Here is a 14,786-nt window from a genome sequence, read left to right on the forward strand (position 1 = left end):
GCGTACATGTTTATTGCGCCATATCACCTGCAGACCTCTGAGGTCGGGAGTCAGGTGCCAAAGAGGGCAAAGCAACGGAAACTCTTCATCGGATTAATGTATTGTAGGATTTACTTCGCATTTTCTGTCGAATTCAACAAAATGTCCACAATTGTGGATATTCAATATCCCCAATAATGATCAGGTTCTCCTGGTTTTAGGTAGATATAGGAGATACCAACCCAAATCATGGCAAATATGTAATTTACATGAATTGTGGATGCCCTGGCATTTATTACAAAAATAAGATTTTCTAATTTCGTGCCAAGTTATAACTTACACCCAAAAGTCTAAAACAATGATCTACAAAAACACCTAATAAGCAATTTTCGACAGTGCTGCCATCTGCTTCAATTTTACGAGCGTGTCCATATTAAATTAATACAAGTTTATTGCATCATATCATTTATCGAAGCCCCTCAGGTCAGGCGGAGTGCGTCGAGGGCATGGCGACGGAAACACTCCATCAGAGTAACGTATTGTGTTGTGCTGGGCCCAGAGGTCCAGGGGTCTACCAGCTCCATGAAAGTAGATTGTTTATTATCATTGTTGTATTGCGTTTGCTGGTTATGTGATATTTGGGAGCGGTTTTGTTGCTATCCAGGATAGGATTTGGGATATCGAAGAATGTTTTTATAGTTGCAACATCATCTAAATATTACCTGATAAAATCCCGATAAAGTCTGATATAACCTCTAAAAATATGTATAGAATGTTGATATAAAATTAGTGTAATCCGTATAAAACTTTATTTGTCAACACTCCAATATGCATAGAAAAAAATACGTACGATGGTCTATAATGACGTGATGACAAACAAAAACAAAAATCGTAACAGAAATCAAAGCCTCCGGCTGTCAGCTGAACCAACAGCTTACAAAACAAGTGGAAAAACATGATGTTTTAGTTCTACCACACACATATACAAAGGCATTTAAAAATAATAACATACTTATGTACAAACAATGCACAGAAACTAGATGCATTACGTGTCAAACACGAAGTGCGACCTTGTGAACGGGCGGCGACCGGCAACAAGCCAGTGTACAGGTAGGGTTGCAGAAGTTCCATCTACATTTCTTAAGGTTTTTTGTCTCTCATTTCACTCAACAAAGGAACGATTTTGGTTCTGGGTCGCGCAAAGAATATTGTGGATATTCGGTGTTTTGAAAGTTTCCCAGTATTAAGCCCAGAATTTTGGTATAGGTGCACGGTAAACAGTTTTGGTACTTAATAAGTTTAATCTTATTATGTACATGGGACTCATAACATGACTGGTGTAAAATTAGTGTTAGTGGTATATGTGCAGTGTGCACTTCAGGCTCTGCCTGCCCCCTTAGGGATTATAAGGACTTCGTGACGATTGGGACAGTGAGAAAGTTTCGGACACTGTGTCCCAAACGACAACTTACAATTTTAATATTTTTTTAGTGACGTTTGGGACACCATCAAAATATTTCATTTATTTGGTATAATCTGGTGAAAAAGTTTTAAATTATAAAACGTATCTAGCAAAAAGCGTTTCTGGCTTATTCGTGATCGGTAAAGGCGAGGCACGATGTACAAATCCATACAAACATGTAATAATACGGTCAAAAATATTTAATTTAGTAATATAATATTATTTCAATAGATTCACCCGTGCAAAGCCAGATCAGTCTGTTAGTGTATTACAAAAACAAGATTTAGTTCTAAAGTACCTACTATAACATATAAAATATTGAAAAAAAATCTATAATTCTTTATTCTATCAATTAGAACTAGACAAAAACATTAGTTCGGATGCATTTAAAGAATAAGAGAGCGACATCGACAGGCTGAATAATATTATATTACTAAATTAAATATTTTTGACCGTATTATTACATGTTTGTATGGATTTGTACATCGTGCCTCGCCTTTACCGATCACGAATAAGCCAGAAACGCTTTTTGCTAGATACGTTTTATAATTTAAAACTTTTCACCAGATTATACCAAATAAATGAAATATTTTGATGGTGTCCCAAACGTCACTAAAAAAATATTAAAATTGTAAGTTGTCGTTTGGGACACAGTGTCGAAACTTTTGTGTCCCAATCGTCACGAAGTCATTAAAAGATGTGATGCTATATGAGTTATAAAAAAAAGCCATGATTTCTACGTGCATGTAATATGATTGCATGCTTAATATAAGTATAAAAAACAGAATTACTTAACTTAGTACGTTTTAATATGCAGTTACTATTAGAATTAAATAAAGTTCCGTACCATGCAACATTACGTGGCAGGCATGAGTGTTGCAACCTTGCTCTCCTCAGCAAACTACAGGGTGACTCAGATGTGCAATATTTATTGTAGTCGTAAATAATAACTTAATAACGTTTTATTGCGTTACTGCTCTATGAAATATAATTGTGAAAGGAAAATGGTGAAATGTTAAGAAAATGCTACTTTCTTATATTGTTTTTATGAAAGAGGAATGAATGATAAATTGAGACTTAAAAATCGAATAAAATACTACTAAATTAGTTGCAGCAGTGCGCTGTATATAAAGACTATTTTTCAATAAAAAATAGTTTAGTTAGGAAACAAAAATCAATCGACCATATCCAACAGCCAAAACATTTTTTCATAGTTTATTTACTGTTTCACCTGCATTATGTCTGATTTATTATGAAAAATACTAACAAACGTCCATGATGAGCTATTTACTTACAAATGATAAGCAGTAACGTATTTATAGGAGCAGTAACAAAAGGCAACGCCCTATATTTTCCTGTGGCCTCCTGAGAAATGGGCTTTACGGGGAACAATCAATACATAGTGACTGAGCAATTAATATATAGGTATAAATAATTGCTGCATTTTAATTCAATCTTAGAGCAGGAATATTTTCAGGTTTATACAATTTAATATGTATGTCAGTTTAATAATGTTTAATAGGGGTAACTGTTCAATTTGTGCATCAAGGGTAATTGTGTCACCAATGTCAAGGTGCCCTTTTCACGAGATCTCCCGGCTAAATAGTACCGTATTTGATATGATAGGCCACGCACTCGTGATTGCTCATACTCATAAAAATAAACAAGAAAAATAAATCAACGAAATATATCTCTAAACACCATTTTAGAGCCAACCCAGCTCAATACCAAAACAACTAGATCACAAACAAAACTACGCACATTGATAAAAACCTCATGACGTCACTAGTCAGTTGGTCGTGTTACATAGGGCCTCCTAAGTACGGTTTCACGATTGTCCGTGAACCGTAGTAGTGTAACTGGTATAGGTGGTATTGATAAGTGGTAGAGGAAAATGTGCGACCTGACGACCCGAAGTGTGGGCGAAGGTCGGGTGGTGAGCGGTGCAAGGCAGGAGCTGGTAGCGGGATGAAGTTGAAACTGTGAGCTTATAGATTGGCCTATCTAAACGTGCGAACTCTCATAAGTCATTCTAATCAGATCTCTCGTTTACACATATGCAAGTTGTGCAGGATAGTCACATTCTTTTGACGTGAGAGTTCGCACGTTTGTAATGGCACAACTATGATATGTTTATGGAAAATGTTTAATCTAGAGACGAAGGAGGACAACTAATAAAAACAATTTTACCTATATAGCAGTTTTATACGCGTACAGCTGGATGTGTAATTTCATCAGCCCCAATTTCCATAACATATTTATAATAGGTACCTATTACTTCGCCTGACAACCAATAGATGATGTTTTGCATTTTATTAAGGAAGGTCAATTTAACCTCATTTGCGTCAGCTAACGTAGAATGTAACACATTTCACACAAACCGCATAAATACTACTGCATATTAAAATCTAGTTTATATTTACGCACAATTTGGTTATTAGCTTGGTTAAAACAAAACACATCTCTTATACACATCCCTAAAAGTAATCACATTATCACACTATATTAATATTATAAATGTAAAAGTTTGTTTGTTTGTTTTGATGTTTCTCCGTCAATCACGCTGAAATTACTGAATTGATTTTGATGAAATTTGGTAAACAGACAGGGTATGACATGACTTGGAGGATAGCATACTTTTTATTTTAACCCACGGGAACGAGGGTGAAACCGCTGGCAGAAACTAGTAATGAAATAAATGAGTAATTATAGCATTTGTTGTTTTCCTACAGAATAAGAACAGGTAGGAATCGAGAACATTCATAGAAAAATGTAGGAACAAATACCTTGACTCTTTCTATCCATATTAATGCAAGCAACCGTCACAAAATTAGAATATAAACTAAATCAATCCATTAATATATGTACATAATAGTTCGTGTTCCACCGAAACTAGGCTAGTGTTGATTGGATCGAAAGGTCACGGGTTCGTAGCTTGCGTAGTTGAACTGTTGAACCACACCTACTGTAAATATGTATTAGCTTGGTAATGTGCCAGACATAATCGTAATGGCTGGTAGTTTATTTATTTTTGGTCTGGCTAGACTTTAATATTGTTGTGGATATTTATTTAAAAGTATTTACCCTTATTAGTGTTAGAGGTTGTGGTTAGAGGTTGTAGAGTGGTCCAAATGCAATAATATGTTTCACATACATTAATAAAAGATATTTTATATTGACTTTTTGTGCTTGTTAATTTCCAGACTAATATTCTTCCACTATTTTGTCAATTCATTTCATAGTTTGTACGAACTTATGGCTCATTCGTCGGTATTCTCAGATTAACAATATTTTGACTCATACTCCCATTTAGTACGTAAACATCATTACTCATGCCAACTCTGATTTACTTTTTCAAAATGGCCACTTTCGTTTTAATATAAATAGTTATTGTTTATAAACTAGTTATAATCTTCCAGTAGCTACAATCCAATCGCTTATAACTCACAAAACTGCGGATGCGCTTACGATGCACCGCGATTATGTAACGCAGTAAAATATGTCAATGGTGTTTGCAGTCGCATCGTGTGTACTCGTCCTTAACCCGACCGGGTCGTGTGCACTAACCATTAAGCATTAAACATTACTTACTAGACCCGTTTCATTTTACGCTTATATTAAATGTTGTACATACTAGAGATTTTATCTGTTACTTGTCAATATCGAGGGTACTCGGTTTGAGCAGTAGTTTATGCATATTTCACACTGGTAAGTATCCGATAATTTTTAATTAATGGCTGAGAGATTTGTTTTTATTTTACTTAGCGTTGATTACGGCTTCATTAGTTAGATGTATTTGACATCTGTGGGTTTAAAAATGTTTGGAGTTATTATTTTAGCTCGTATTTTGTTACCAGTCGCCGATTTGGTAGTACTTATTTATCTTCTATAGATTTTTCCTGCACGTGGTCTATAAGCGTGTTTCTTTTCTTTTCCTGTCCATCAATTTACAGATCAAACCCTCTTAATGCGTGTAGACAACTCAATTAACACAGTGCTTAACAGCAGTTGCCTAGAGATAGAATCATTCTCCTCAGTTCCTAGGACATCTATCTAAAAATAATTTATCATTACCAGAGGTTATTGCAGGTATGACCTCATTTTCTCATAAAAAATGTATGGGAGTGTCCTTATCAATCGTTTTAATGGATAATGGCTTATTTATCAGTCATACAAGGTCAGCCGTGGTCACCTCTGCCTTGAGGAAAATATTTACTGTTAGTGCTTCAGTATTTGAGATTAGCACTGCACTAAGTTACTGAGTTTTTATTGGGTATTTTGCATCACTGTGTTTCTTTTAGTTCGTGTAGTTGTAAGATTTATATGTGAGGCAAACCAATGTAGGTAACTCCTGTATGAAATTCGTATTTCTTGAGAGTGACACTGAATATATCAAAACAATATATCGGATTTTTGGCGCCAAATTTAAAATTCGATTGCCCACTCTAGCTTGAACGACTAGAGATTTCAGCTTGGTAGGGGTCGTTTGAGTATTTACTGTGAGAGTGACACTAGATATATCAAAATATTAAATAATAAAACTAAAAAAAATAAAATAAAAAAAGGTAATTTAAAAGATTTAAAAAACCCGACTGCGTTTCAATATAACATGAAAATGAAAAAACCCTAAAACAAGAATACAAGAAAAATTTAAGCAGTCGGGACCCATTTTAGAAAGCCAGCCGTACCTATATGCCCTCACTAAGTCTTCATAATATGAATGGGTCCCGACTGCTTAAATTTTTCTTGTATTCTTGTTTTAGGGTTTTTTCATTTTCATGTTATAAAGAAAGCAGTCGGGTTTTTTAGTTTTTTAAATTACCTTTTTTTATTGGGTATTTTGCATCACTGTGTCTCTTTTAGTTCGTGTAGTTGTAAGATTTACATGTGATGCAAACTATTGTAGCTAATTCCTGTATGGGACTTCTTAAGTAAATTTACAATTATTCGATCTACCATCATGCCAGTTCCAACAAAGTAGTAGGTAAACATTTTAGCAATGATAGTGTCTCGCTAATTTTAAATGCTATCTATTATATAATTTAGTGAAAGATTTCATATTTGCGACTTACAGAGTAATTCGAAATTCAAAAAAATTTTGGTTATGAAACTTTATGTAGAAAATGTTTCAGTTATATCCTTGTACATTGGTATATAGGCACACGGATCACATCAGTGCCATCCATGGACACCCGCAACACCAGAGTAGTTACAAATATATTACTGGCCTTTAAAAAATACTTACTTAATTGGTTACATTGTAATCATATTTTTTATCAGATTTATTTAACTCAACGCATTTTGCAATAAAATCTAAGTACAGGATGAAGACTATTCATGTAGCTCTTGACCTAGAGGTTAACTAATACCTATTTACTGTTTATACAGACGTCAAGCACATTAAGCTAGACCTAACCGCAAAAAACTAATTCATTTTCAACCTTAAAATATATTGCAATAAAGTTTAATTTCAATTGGAGAAATTCGACTGTGTGGTGTAGCATCATGTGCATGTGTTTACAACTAACGAATGTCATGCCCACACAAAAGAAAATGTTAAGAACTGTTAAAGGAAATAGCTGGCACTCCTCGACCTATTCGATGTTAGATCAAAGTTAGCATACTTAAATCTAGGATGCAGATAGAATTGATCGTTACATAGTTACAGTAAATACTTCAAACCACCATCAATTGGACATAGACAGCCATTACTAAGAATTCAACTACCAAAGCTCCTTGTACTATAGACATACGGAGCTACTGCCAGCGGGTTTATCGGAGCTCTGGCTTGAAAGGCAGGAGTACACCGGTTGGCTTTTAGTCAGTAAGAGTCTGAGACCCCTCACGCTTCGCCCAAGACGGGAGAAGTCAACTGTATTACACCCCCAACTAAAAAAAAAAATAAAAATACAATCTAAATTCATGTAATGAATGACATAGGTGAATGCATTCAAAGTTTCATACAAGACAGTAAACATATTTTTCTGCGACATCTGTTTATTGTCAACCTTTTTAAATGTGAATCTGCAAGCTTTATACATGTACACGTCAACGGGCGACACACGAACGACAAGTCGTGCCACAAGTCTAGCGACTGTCGCGACAAATGCCTCACATAGGTGGGTTAGGCGATAGCTTGGCGATGTTTACGAGTAACTCGTTACAAAGATATGTTTATTCGGACGCCTACGATTTACCCCACGCGTGGCTCGTGCCGACCTGTGGTGTAAGTCAAAAGAGGGATACGGCCTTCAAAACTTAAAAAAAGAACGTATTTCTTCTTAAAAGACCAGCAATATACTTGTGACTCCTATAGTGTTGAGGCGCTGATTTCCATCAGGTGATCCGTCAGTTCGATTGCACCTTTTTCCTTAAATGATGTTAGATAGTTTCTAGAGCTTTTCTAGATTTAATGGTTTTCCAGATTGAATTAACAACTTATATTCTAAAAATGGAACCTAATGTCAAATCGAATCTTTATCATACAATTGTGAGATTTTTCTTTGTTTTAGTAGTAGCTTAAATAATGTAAATCTGACATTTCAATTATATTCAGCCTCGGTTATTATCTGTGATTAATTATCATAGATTTGTATCCATAAAAATCAAATAATTTTCTACAGTTATGCAACAAGAATAAAGTTCCACACAAAATTGACCATTATTATGTTTAAGTAATTCAGAAATCAGACACAAAGAAACTAAATAAAGTTGTTAACAAACTTTTTACCGGACACTTCAATAAAAAGCGTAAAATAACAATAGGAATCTTATCTGCTACACCATTTTACCATCCATAAGAGCTCAAACAATGGCGAAGCCTACACTTTTCACTCTATTGAGTCGTCATCACCCACGCTTACAAAAATCACCCAAGTGTCAAATTGCATAGACAATCTTATCTTGGACCACCAAAGAGTTCCCAACACAAATACCATAAACAATACTAATATAGTAATCTAAATTCATCCAAACTCTATGAAGGTTCTTATTTATAAAGTTTCGTATAAGTAATACTTAATATTGATATTGAGACGCGTATTGTCGACCTACGTGTGAGCCAAGCTTTAAAATAAGTAGTGTATGCGTGTCTGTCTAGCCCAATTGTATCTCCAGAACGGCTGGATCGATTTCAATTGAATTTAACGTTCTGAATCGAGGGATTAAGGTGTAAGGTGAAGGGAATGTGTGAATTTATTGTTAGATTATGCTTTCTTGTTTGTAAATATGTCAATATTTTATGTTGAAGTCAAGTCAAGTGACTGGTACTGCTTATTTAACTTTAAAACTAGACATAAATATATTTAAGACTGTGTATACCTATTGCCTTCTAAAACAAATTAACATAATCCTTTATTCAGATTTTTATAATCTTTAAATTATCGAAATGTAGTCGTTTCATAGAGGAAAACAAAAATAAAATAACATGCAGTACCATAAGAGTTATATAGTTACCTATACAAATAATATATGAATCATAATTTATTAGTTAGATAAACAAACATAGTACATGATATACGTTTTACATACATACCTATAAGTAACGTGAGTAAACTTCGTATGCAATTTCTCACCTCTTGCTACAATAGTGATTCATCTGTGATCAATTATCATAGTTAATGTTTCCATAAAAGGTAGGTGAAGAAAACATGGAAAATAACGTAATCTTTAACACATCTGTTCTTCCCCGAACACTACCGTGATTGGCCGGCTCGAATAAACCAACCAATCAGCTGAACGCGCTCTAATTTCAATCTCGTTAAACGTAAAACAATCTCGTACTAAGCCCTCCCTTTTTAAGGGGGAAGAAGAAGATATCTCAATGAAAGGAGATGGCTAAATGACTGACCCAGGCATAATAACAAGAATACGAATTTCACGCTAACCCGTATCATTTAAATATTCACTTATGAATTATTTTGTGTTTAACTAATTCTTATAACTTGGTGAACAAAAATTAACAAAAAATAAGTTTCATAATTGATTTTTTTCTGTTGTGGTTTGACATGACAACACGGAAGTAGGTACTGCAAGCTATTATTAGGACATTAGTTTTCCCCGAAAATCAAATCGAAATAATTAAACGAACATCAATTTTTAATAACGGTAATATAATGACTTTTTTCTGAAACCAAATAATTGTTAATGTTTTGATCGACACAAAATATATATTTTGTATAAGATTGCACAATCTTACTATATATTTTGTGTCTGTCCTTGGTTACTTTGTGTTCATTATTTAGTATAAGCAGAATTGTTTACCTATCTACCTCATATATAAATAACTTTCGGCTCAGGTACCTCAAAACGCCTTGGTAAAAGTTCAGAGCAATGTTATATTTTGAAGTTTTTGTAACGTTGTTTGACGTAGGAGCGATACTTTATTTTCAGGATTGCGCAGATATGCCAAGTTTCTGGACCTTCTTAACTACAAAATATCAATCTTTAATTATGCGGCTTTATTTATTGCTAGGTACCATATTTATACAATATTTATTTGTACGGGTTACGACGTCCATACTTTGGTTTAGCCATGTCCTTTCAACTTCAGAATTCAACAGTTAAAGTTGATATTTCCATGAAATTCTTTGGTACACATGTCATTTCAATTCGCAAAGGTCGGTAAAGAGGTCATATGATAAGAGCCAAATTCAAAGGTATAGTTTGCCATAGGTAGGCCAGAATTTGTGGAAAAGAACAAAATATATGAAATAATTAGCAAAATGTACATACATATATATTATACATATTTGGTAAACTCCTATAAAGGATAACATTTTATTATTGTTTTTGTTGACCTAAATTCTCAAATTACATAAACAAGAAAAATATAGTAGTACTTATTCATTTATTCGAAAAGTAGGTATTGGTATTCCTTTATTCATATTTCATACTCACCCATTAATGATGATTAATATACCCTTTTAAAAGGAAGACTTACGCTCTTTTTTTGAAGGCCGTATCGACTCGTGTTTTTCATAACAGATGTAAACCAATTTGTGAATTAAAAATGCATAAAAATAAAATTAAAGTAGGTGACAAGATTGTAACGTTATCTATGTATCTATAGATCTATCAACTACAGCGTGTTGATAGTTTCCCACGATTGTATCTGTGACACGCCATCCCATCCATCAACACGGTTTGACACTAAAATATTATTTGCACGTTACACGTCAACTTACCAACGGTGAAATCATAATATTAACACATTTTGTAGCGTATTTTATAGCGTTGTTTCAGAGCTAAGTAGGTTGGGAGAAATTTGTTTTCTGATCTATTTAATCCTTTGTATTTGTGAACGTAGTTTGTGCGGACAGATGGATGTTTATTACTGTATAACGTATAAATCTTACTAATATTATAAATCTGAATGTTTGTAAGTTTGTGTGTTTATGTGTTTGTTACTCAAGCACGTCAAAATGGCTGAAGAGATCGAGGTGTTTGGAACAGGGGTAGGTTGTGGTCTGAAATGAAAGCCCAAAGATAGATTTAAATTAATTAAACATTTATTCTAAGTAAGGAAAAATAAAAATACGTGACAGACATTTTGAAGGGTAAATCAACCAGAGATAAAAATTTAAAAACAATAATTGACATAGACAAGTGTTGACATTTTTTCAGTTGCGTTCATAACTTCCAACACTGGAATAACACATAGGACTTTAATCACATGGGACCGCGAGTAAAGCCGCTGTAGCTAGTATTAAGTAAATGAAAATGATAATTTGGATGGATTTAGGCAGAGATGACTTTTGAAATTATTGATCCACGTGTCATGACCTGCATTGAAGCAATTTTATTTAATAATAGTTATACTGTTGTATATTTATAGATGACCGACTTACTAAACCATAAAATTAAAGGATTTGTTCACATTCAATATTATTACTTATATTAATTATCGCTTAGCACTACCGAATAAGGATGGTACATACCTAATTGAGAAACGAATATCGGAGAGTATATCCTTAAAATATAAATTAAGTTACCACGCCAACCAGAAACCTTTGTATCAGAGACAGCGATGTGTCGTCACTAGAAGTGCTATATAAAAGGAAAATCAAAACAAAATATACATAGCACACAAGTATTATATTTTTAATAATAAAATACTTGATCAATTAGTTACAGGGACGTCGTTTGGACTGCCATCGGCCTCCACCAATGTCAATTTTAGACAATGGGCCGGTGTGCGACAAAAGAATACAGCCTGTATACAGCTTTATATAAGTAGGGTACGCATGTTAAAGTATTTGTGAAGATATTGTAATGTGTGTAAATATAAATAGTTTATACACTACAAACATTGTCGATATAGTATTTACAGACAACATACTATTTTTTCTGAAATGAATTGTATGTTGTGTTGTTTTACTTTTTTTATAATTAAATTGTTTACTGAAATGTTTTTCTTGATGATGCTAAGATTTTTCACAAACCGCTTGTAATTATTAATGTGTGTAAATTCGTTCTATATGTGTTAGTACACACACCTGATAAAAACCTGCGTCAATGGTATTGGCTATTTCTTTCTCATTTGAATTTCAACAACCAAATAATCCTTGAGGCAGAGTAGGAACGGGTTAGTTTTTAGTCTGTAAGAGTTTGACACTCCCATTTTTTTAAGGGGGAGAAATCATCCAATTCGCCTTGGGCGAGGCGAGAGGAAGTATAAACAATACAAAGCAACCATAAAAATGTTCTATATTTTTCCAGCATCAACACTACAACTACAAGTAAACTAAAAATGACAGTTGTAAGGCAAATCATTATAAAAATAGATGCGGCACTACATCACCTGTTTAGCACGAATTAAGACAAATATTAACTCAGATGAGGTTCGCAGCCTTCGGCGTGAGAGCAAGGTCAGAGCGTGACGTCACAATGTCACAACCTATTCTACAACCGCCTGTCAAGCTATCCTTACTTGTCAAGTGTCTTTAATTAATTGTGAACTTTATTGTTTTGTGATAAAGTCGAAATTTTGTTTTGGTGTACTTTATTGTGCTGTTTGTTGGGTTGGAAGTGTAAAGTGATGGCTTGCCATAATAATTAAGTTAGATTGACGTAGCTCATGTTGATTAGTCGGTAATAGACATGTAATTATTTGTTAAATGTGTTTTCGACGGTGGTTGTTTAGTTTAAGAAAGATTAAGTAAGAGTCTTTTAACATACGATTGTATAATATAAAGGTAAGATATACACTAGTCCCAAATAAATGTTTTAGCGTGTAACTGCTAAGTAGTTGCTATTATTCATAACGAGATCAACAAAAAAATGCTAATTAGGCTCAATCGTATTCCTTAAATTTTCATGAACCGTAAATAAATCATAAATAACAATAACATAATCAGAATGACAGTATCAAGGCTTTATTCAAGTTTCCGGTTATTTTGATACATATCAACAATAAATATATTAAATTATGAAACGAGATCAGCCTTCGTGTGCTCACCTTATTTAGGGCAAATTCACACTACCGGGTCGTGAGCAAAATCTGTACAGGATGTGACACACTGTATTGATTTAATTATTCAATATTATTATTTTGCTAACTACTCAACTTTTATGTGTGCATTGTGTATCATGTTTTTTAAGTGGAGAAAATCAATAACCAGTAACTTCTTCCGCCTTGGGCGAAGCAAGAGGGACAGTGTCAGACTCTTACTGACTGAAAACCACCCCGTTTCTACTCCTGCTTTTCGAGCCAGAACCCCGGTAAACTCACTAGGTAGTCCGCAGCTCCAGAGTATGTATCATGTTGTCATTGTTTTATTAGATGAAAAAATAATTAATTTTATATAATACAAAAATACTGTCCTAACTTGCGACCTAGTTTTGGCGGAAAATGAGCAACTTAAGTGTTACGAATAACAGAAAAGCATCATATTGGTTTGAAATACACAAGAAAAATAATAAATAAAGCAACATTGTTAACAATAAGGTCAACCAATCAGGTCGCAATTAAACAATATATTATCGACTTCATGTTATAATAAAACGACATCAACGTAGTTTAATATTCCCAGGAGATGACTAGAGGTCACAACAGCACGGATATGGAAATGAACTAGACTTGACCACATATAGTATATACCAACCATTTTATAAACATACTAGTTACTCCCGCGTGGTTGCACCCGCTCTGCTTGGTCCCTGTTGACTGCAGCGTATTCTACCTTTATAGCCTATTAGCCTAATGTTTTATACCCTATTGTCTTCCTCGATAAATTAACTATCCAACACATATAATCATTCAATTCGGACTAGTAGTTCAGGAATTAGCGCGTTCAAACAAACAAACAAAATCTTTAACTATCTATATTAAGCTTTACTATACAACAGATTGAGCTAATAGATCAACTTGAACCAATTCTGACATTTATAACAACTAATTAATATATTAATTAAACATATATTCGTCGATAATGTGCGGTCAGCGGATGTTACGACAGATTTGAGAATTTAATCTTTGAAAATTAGTATGACATTCGTTTGACAGGGGTACTAAATGTCAGTGTCAACCAGATTGACAGGTCGGCTCAAATTGGCGGCGCACGAGTCACCTTACACCTCGTGACATGTAAGTAAAGTGTCGTAGGTTTAGATGTTTATGTTGCTTAACGTTCCAAGTTTAGTATTTGCCTTTAAATTTTATTTTTATAATCGGTTTAAAGCGTTAAAGTAGTTATTTGTTTAGATAGGAATATTATAATATCTTGGTACAGCTACCTATCCTATGGACGATTGTAAACATGAAATAAATAAAAAGAATGTTCTAAGTAATAACAAAAAAGTAAAACTTCTGTTTCTATGAACATTAGTATAATATGATTGACAAAAACCTTATCTATCCGAGATGAACAAAAAAATCACAAATAAAAATTAGTTTGGTAACTATTGTATAAATATTGCCTGTGATAGCCCTACTAACAATATAAGCGTGACCTGTTTGACTTTAAGTTATTTGTACCTATATTAATGACGTAGTAAAATAAATCCATTACTTGATTATATCGTTCACTTTGTATCAGAATCCATGCATGATGATGATATTGTGGCATAAGAAACGTTCCGACAAGAGTGTAAAAATAATAATCACGTGTGTAAAGAGTATGTTATCTTAAAATTAGACGTATGATAAAAAGACAAGTCTGTCTACCCACACGATGGCAGGATAATATCAAAATTGCCCGTTCTTAGTGTAAATAACAGTAATAGCAAACCAAATCCTATTTTACTCGATTCAATGATAAACTTGAAACTTCAGTCTCAACAACAGCTGTCAACTATTTCAACACACAATTGCAAGTTCCAAAATCACAAACACTACAAGATCAAT

General features: G+C 33.7%; 1 protein-coding gene across 5 annotated transcripts in view; it reads right to left on the reverse strand.

Moving 5' to 3' along the window:
* LOC118269123 (uncharacterized) overlaps positions 1-14,786 on the reverse strand; it is a 258,041-nt gene that overhangs the window by 147,031 nt on the left and 96,224 nt on the right. The window lies entirely within an intron of this gene.

This window comes from Spodoptera frugiperda, chromosome 2 (genome assembly GCF_023101765.2).
Source record: "Spodoptera frugiperda isolate SF20-4 chromosome 2, AGI-APGP_CSIRO_Sfru_2.0, whole genome shotgun sequence".
In the NCBI taxonomy this organism is placed as follows: domain Eukaryota; kingdom Metazoa; phylum Arthropoda; class Insecta; order Lepidoptera; family Noctuidae; genus Spodoptera; species Spodoptera frugiperda.